General features: G+C 53.7%; 1 protein-coding gene across 1 annotated transcript in view; it reads right to left on the reverse strand.

Annotated features, from left to right (window-relative positions):
• LRRC20 (leucine rich repeat containing 20) overlaps nucleotides 1-2,409 on the reverse strand; it is an 84,301-nt gene extending 81,892 nt beyond the window's left edge. The window contains exon 1 of the mRNA XM_021700019.1: nucleotides 2,351-2,409. The gene's annotated coding sequence lies outside the window, so the exon portion shown is untranslated. The remainder of the gene's footprint in view (nucleotides 1-2,350) is intronic.
• Between the last annotated feature and the right edge of the window lie 3,719 nt (nucleotides 2,410-6,128).

A 6,128-nucleotide genomic window follows, 5' to 3' on the forward strand; every position in this document is an offset into this window, starting at 1 on the left:
GGGGGGGGGGGGGGGGGGGGGGGGGGGGGGGGGGGGGGGGGTGTAGAAATAAAAATAAAGCTATTCTTTTCTTTTGTTTAACACTGTTTTTGAGGAAAATAGAAAACTGTCTGGGTCACATACAAGTGGCGGAGAGAACTATGGACCTACTTCTGACGGAGCGCAAAAGCCCCTACGCAGGGCAGCCTCCTAGGGCGTGAGGGCCCCTGTCCCTATAAACAACGTGAGTCAACCAAAATCATCCTGCGAGGGAGCCTTCCTGGAACCGGAACCCAACTACAGAACCCCAGGAGAACCCCACAGGCTCAAGCTCTGGGCTCCTTGGGGCATCTGGCCAAACCCACAGGCAGAGTCGATAGTAGAAGAAAGTCAGAGTGTCCCCAAGGGACTGCAGGGAAGCCTTAGCTAATTTCAAGGCCAAGTGCTCCAAATCCTGGAGACTCTTCAGCACAGGCTCCAAAGCCACACTCATACAGCTGCTGCCCCCAGCCACACATCCCTTTCCCTGCATCCCCAATTCCTCGTTCCTGGGAGTGGGCATCATAGCCTCAGGAAATGTTTAAATCCAACAAACATCTCCTGGGCACCTTCTAAAAGGGCCACACAGGGGACTAAAGTTATAGAGATGGGGCATGGGCCAGAATGAGCTTCCCTCATCTAGGAGAGACTGAGTGACAGGAGGAAGAATGAGCTAGATGCTAGTAGGGCTGTGACGCCAGGCCCAAGGAACATGTGTGCCCCCTGCACGAAGGGAAGAGAGACATGGTCTGAGCAGAGGGACCCAACGAGATGAGAGAAAGAGGGAGACAGGTAGCCAATCTGTCCCCAGACCACTGGGGCAGGAGGCCGTAGGCCCTCCCGTAACTCTGTGCTGTTTCTCTGCAGAGTGAGGCAAAGTTTTCTGAGGACAGCTGCCTAAGACCAGAGTTTGGAAAGTTACCAGGGTTTGTGAGCAGTTGGAAATGCCACCTCCCTCACTCGGTTGTTTAGAAAAGTAAATGATAAAGAACTTTTGAGAAAGGTCTTTGCCAACGTTAAGCACTTCCCACATTAACGCATTACCTGTAGGTAATTTAACAGGTAGAGACAGTAAGTTAGGATACAAGAAACTGAATGCCAGAAAAGTTGTCTTCCTTTGTGGGAGTTGGCAACAGGCCCTTCTGGATCTATGACCTAGTTTCACCGGGATACAAGGCTGGAGTTGGGGTGATTTTTGCTTAACCCCTGACTGCAGCCCCCTGCTGGCGCTCCTGTTCTCCCCAGTGACAACTCTACCTATCTGGAGCCGGGAGATCTCTGCAAAGGAGCTGCTGCGACACCCCGTCCGCACCAGCTGCTCCTATATTTAGTTACTGGTGTGGTCACTTGGGAACTTTAGAGCCTGGCAGCCGCTCCGAAGGGCAACTCGAGCCTCCTGAGCCATGTGCGCAAGCTCCCGCATCGCTGGCTCCGGCGGGTCCTAAGGGCCACGCCAGGTGGGGGAGCAGGTGGGAAGGTGAGAGGCGGAGGGCTGGATGGTATCCAAGTAGCCCCGGAAGCCTTGAGACCTGGACAGAGTTGACCCACTTTTCCACCCCAGAGAAAGCAGCCCGCTGGGGCGTGAGCGGGACGGGCTGGCGCCTGGTTTTGAGCCTCGGGGTTCGCAGCGCCGCACGAGCGCTCCGCTCCAGGCACCTAGGCATCCGCCCGCAGCGCCTCCCAGGAATGTGCTCCAGGCCAGGGTCCCCGCGCCTCGCGCAAGGGGCCCGCCTCACCCGTCTACCCCACCCCCCGGAACCCGCAGCCAATGGCTCCTCGTCGCCGGCCCTCGGCTCGCGCGGCAGGCGGGGACTGGGGAGAATGAAGCAGGGAGAAGGGCGAAAACTGGCGGTCGCAGAGGGTCCGGACTCCCGCGCTCCCAGGAGGCCGGGAGGCAGGCTCTGGGGCAGGCGTCTGCAGCTCCCAGAACGGAAGCGTATCCCGAGAGCGCTGCTTCAGGAACGAAATACACCACAGCTTCCCCCGGCCTGGGCGCCTCCCGCGGGGACGGAGGCCCGGCGCCGCTTCCCCGGGCTCCCTACTCCCTGCCGTCGCTGCGCCCACTCCCGCGGGCCAGCCGGGGTCCAGCCGCAGTTTGCAAGCAGAAGCCGGCGCGGAGCCGGGCCCCCGGGCACTGCAGAAGCCGCAGCTGATGCACCGCTGCCCTTTCCACCCGGTGACCTGGGGGAGGGGAGGGGAGGGGACGCTGCAGAACCGGGGGCACTTCTCTCCCTCTCGCCCCCAGCCCTCCAGCGCTCAGCCTCAGACTGCATTTACTTTGCGCGGCACGAAGCGTGGGGCCCCGTTCTGGGCCGCTTTCTGCTCCACTTACAGCGACAATGCCTCCTAGCGCCCTGCGCAGCGCAGTCACGCTCCCTCGGCCGCCGGCGGCGCCCCATGCAACAGAAGCGCGCGGGAGCGGGAGGGGCGGGGCGCGCGGGACCGCGGTCTCTGCGCGCACGGCCGCTCGGCCAATCGCCGCGCCAGGATAGGTGCCGGGGCGGGAGCAGGCCGCGGGCCCGGGCCGCGCGCAGCCAATCAGCGCGCCGGTCCCCACGCCGCGCACGGGAGCGGCGCGCGCGGAAAAGCGGCCCGCGCGCTCTCGTGCGCAGGGTGGATCCGCTTTGTGTGCGGCTTCTGGAGGGAAAACGCTAGGGAGGGCGGGCGCGTAGAGTCGAACGTGCTACACAGAGCCCGGGATCGGTAGGACTGAGGCTGCAGGTTCTTCTCAAGGGAATGGAGTTGAATTAGCTAGATCAGGGGTACTTTGAGAAATGTGAAGATAGGGGATAGAGAACTTTTCATGGGATGCCCTCAGGTGCCCATTCGGGTTTTTAGAGACGATAATTCTGGCTACCCTAAGTTATCTCACCTCTCTAAATCCCAACATTCTCCACTATAAAATAGGAGTTAAGGTACATAAATACTTTACAGGGGTCATTGCGAGGACTAATGTATGACATGTTTCGTGCAGTGCTGAGCATGACAGCTCAGGGAGCTTCACAGGCCTCCATTTATGGAGGACTCACCATATACCCTTTACAAGGCACTATGGAAACCACAAAAGAAGCGAGGCCCCTGACTCAGCCCGTGACAATGATCAACATGTCAAATGCTCTCGTAAACAGAAGCATGTACTAAATATGTAGAAGTCCTGAAGAAAGACCATTTAATTCTGCCTCTGGGGTTTGGGGCAGTCACATAAGGCGCACACATTCCCCTGGGTCTTGATGGATGTTTTGGGTTGAATTGTCTCCCCAAAAAGAGGTATTTTGAAGTCTTAACCCCCAGTACCTCAGAATGTGACCTTATTTGGAAATAGGGTCATTGCAGAGATTAGTTAAGGTAAGGTCATACTGGAGTAGGGTGTGTATGGTGTTCTGATGAGAAGAGAAGAGACACACACACAGGGAGAAGGGCATGTGAAGACAGAGGCAGAGATGGCAGTGATGTGCCTATAAGCCAAGGAATCCCAAGGACTGTGTGGGCAAGGACCTGAAGCTAGGAAGGGGCAAGAAAGGAAACAACTCTGAAGATACCTCGATTTTGGACTTCCAGCCTCCAGAACTATGAGAAAATACAATTGTTTTTTTGTTTTTTAAAGATTTTATTTATTTATTCATGAGAGACAGAGAGAGAGAGGCAGAGGGAGAAGTAGGCTCCCAAGGAGCAGGGAGCCCAATGCGGGACTCGATCCCAGGACCCTGGGATCATGACCTGAGCTGAAGGCAGACGCTTAACGACTGAGCCACCCAGGCATCCCGAAAATACAATTGTTTTAAGTCACATGGTTTGTGGCAATTTGTTACAACAGCCCTTAGAAACTAATACAATGGGCGAGTAGGAATACAGGGAAGGGGATGAGAAACGTCTCCAAAGAAAGTCTTTAAACCTGAATGCCTAGTGTATGCAAGGTCCTATGTCTCGGGGTATGCCAAGATCAGTGAGACACAGACCCTGCCCTCAAGGGGTTACCACTCAGGGGGATGCCTGAGCAGCCATGTGTTCTGACTCCTTCCCAGGAGGACTATCTATGGAAACCTTTCCCCAACCTCATCACCACTCTATCCCTGCCACATATATACCAGGTACTGGATATTAATAACAAATGGATCAAATCCTGTTCTGCCCAAGCCAAGATCCTTATCACTCTGGACAAAGAGGACCCTGTCACTTGTTTCACTTAAAACCACCCTTCCAGGGTGCCTGGCTGGCTCAGTCTGTAGAGCATATGACTCTTAATCTCTGGGCTGTGAGTTCTAGCCCCATGCTGGGCGTAGAGCTTACTTTAAAAAAAGGGGGCGGGGGCGCCTGGGTGGCTCAGTCGTTAAGCGTCTGCCTTCGGCTCAGGTCATGATCCCAGGGTCCTGGGATCGAGCCCCGCATCGGGCTCCCTGCTCGGCAGGAAGCCTGCTTCTCCCTCTCCCACTCCCTCTGCTTGTGTTCCCTCTCTCGCTATGTCTCTCTCTGGCAGATAAATAAATAAAATCTTTAAAAAAATAAAAAGAAGAAAGAAAAAAGAAAAAAAAGGAAAAAGAAAACAGCCTTATATCTCTGGCCAATTTCCACACATGGATGTCTTCTCTTCTCCAGGCCATACACAGACCTGAGATCGCCAGGCTCGTGCTTTTGTGCACATAGTAAGGGCTCAGTAAATCCCACGGACTGATGGCCCCCGCCTGAGGCATCCCACATTTGTTCCTTATATTCAGTCCTCTCTCCCAAGGATTTCATCCTGGACCCTCTAACTCCACAGGGAGAAGACTCCTGTCCAGCTCAAAGGCCACATCTTCTGTGGCTCATGTGTTTGCTTCTCCAGAGTACTTACTGCACCATTCCCATTACTATGCCATCTCTGCACGTGTCTTTCTCCCAAGACTCTGCCTGATTTTAGATCAACCAGAGCTTGGCACGTAGTAAGTACTTGTATCAGTCAGCACTTTCTATTCCTGCATCATAAAACACCCCAAAGTGCAGAAGTGTCTTTTTTTTGAGGGAGGGAAGAGGCAGAGGGAGAGAGAGAATCTTTTCTTTTTTTTTTTTTAAGATTTTATTTATTTATTTGACAGAGAGAGACAGAGTGAGAGAGGGAACACAAGCAGGGGGAGTGGGAGAGGGAGAAGCAGGCTTCCCGCCAAGCAGGGAGCCCAGTGCGGGGCTCCATCCCGGGACTCTGGGATCATGACCTGAGCCGAAGGCAGACACTTAACGACTGAGCCACCCAAGCGCCCCGAGAGAGAGAATCTTAAGCAGGCTCCACGCCCAGCACAGAGCCCAATGCGGGGCTCCATCTCACAACTCTGAGATCATGACCTGAACCAAAATCAAGAGACAGACTCTTAACCAAATGAACCACCCAGGCACCCCAGAAGTGTCTAAAATAATAAATATTTAGTTTACAATTTTATGGGTCAGCCTTTTAGGTTGGGCTCAGCTGGGCAGCTCTTCTGGGCCTCAGCTGGACTCCCTCATGCATTTGGGGTTGGTATCTGGGAAACCAAAGGCTTCTGCTTCTGGGAAGATGGCTTGCTGTCAACTGAGGTAACTGGGCCACACGTCTCTCATCCATCAGCAGGCTAGCCCACGTTCACAAAGAACTGTGCAGTTCTAAGAGCAAGAATGGACTCATGCAAGGTCTCGGCTCAAAACTGGCACTACATGACTTCCATAGTTGTATTGACTAAACCAAGTCACAAGTCCAACCCAGGTTCAAGGGTGGGGAAATAGGGTCCATTTTCTGATGGCAGGAGTAGCCAGGTCACATTGCAAGGAATGTGGATACAGGGATGGGTAGAGAATCAAAGCTAGTTTTGCAATCTACTGCAGTGCTTAATAAATATTCCCATGACACCCAGCACATAGTGGGTGCTCAGTCAGTATTTATCATGGTGTTAAGGATGCTAAGATTTTCTTTCTTTTTTTTTTTTTGTACTAAGATTTTCAATCGTGATGTTTACTGATCTCTTTCAACACAGTCAATTGGCAAAATGTTATCTCTCACTTGCAAGCTATTTATTGCCACTTTCAGTTCCAGAATAACAATTGGAGGATCAGGAAGACAGGGCTGTGCAAGAGAAAGCCCCACTGAGGCTTCTCAGTGAAGAAGCTCA

The sequence above is a fragment of the Neomonachus schauinslandi genome, chromosome 6 (assembly GCF_002201575.2).
Source record: "Neomonachus schauinslandi chromosome 6, ASM220157v2, whole genome shotgun sequence".
NCBI lineage: Eukaryota > Metazoa > Chordata > Mammalia > Carnivora > Phocidae > Neomonachus > Neomonachus schauinslandi.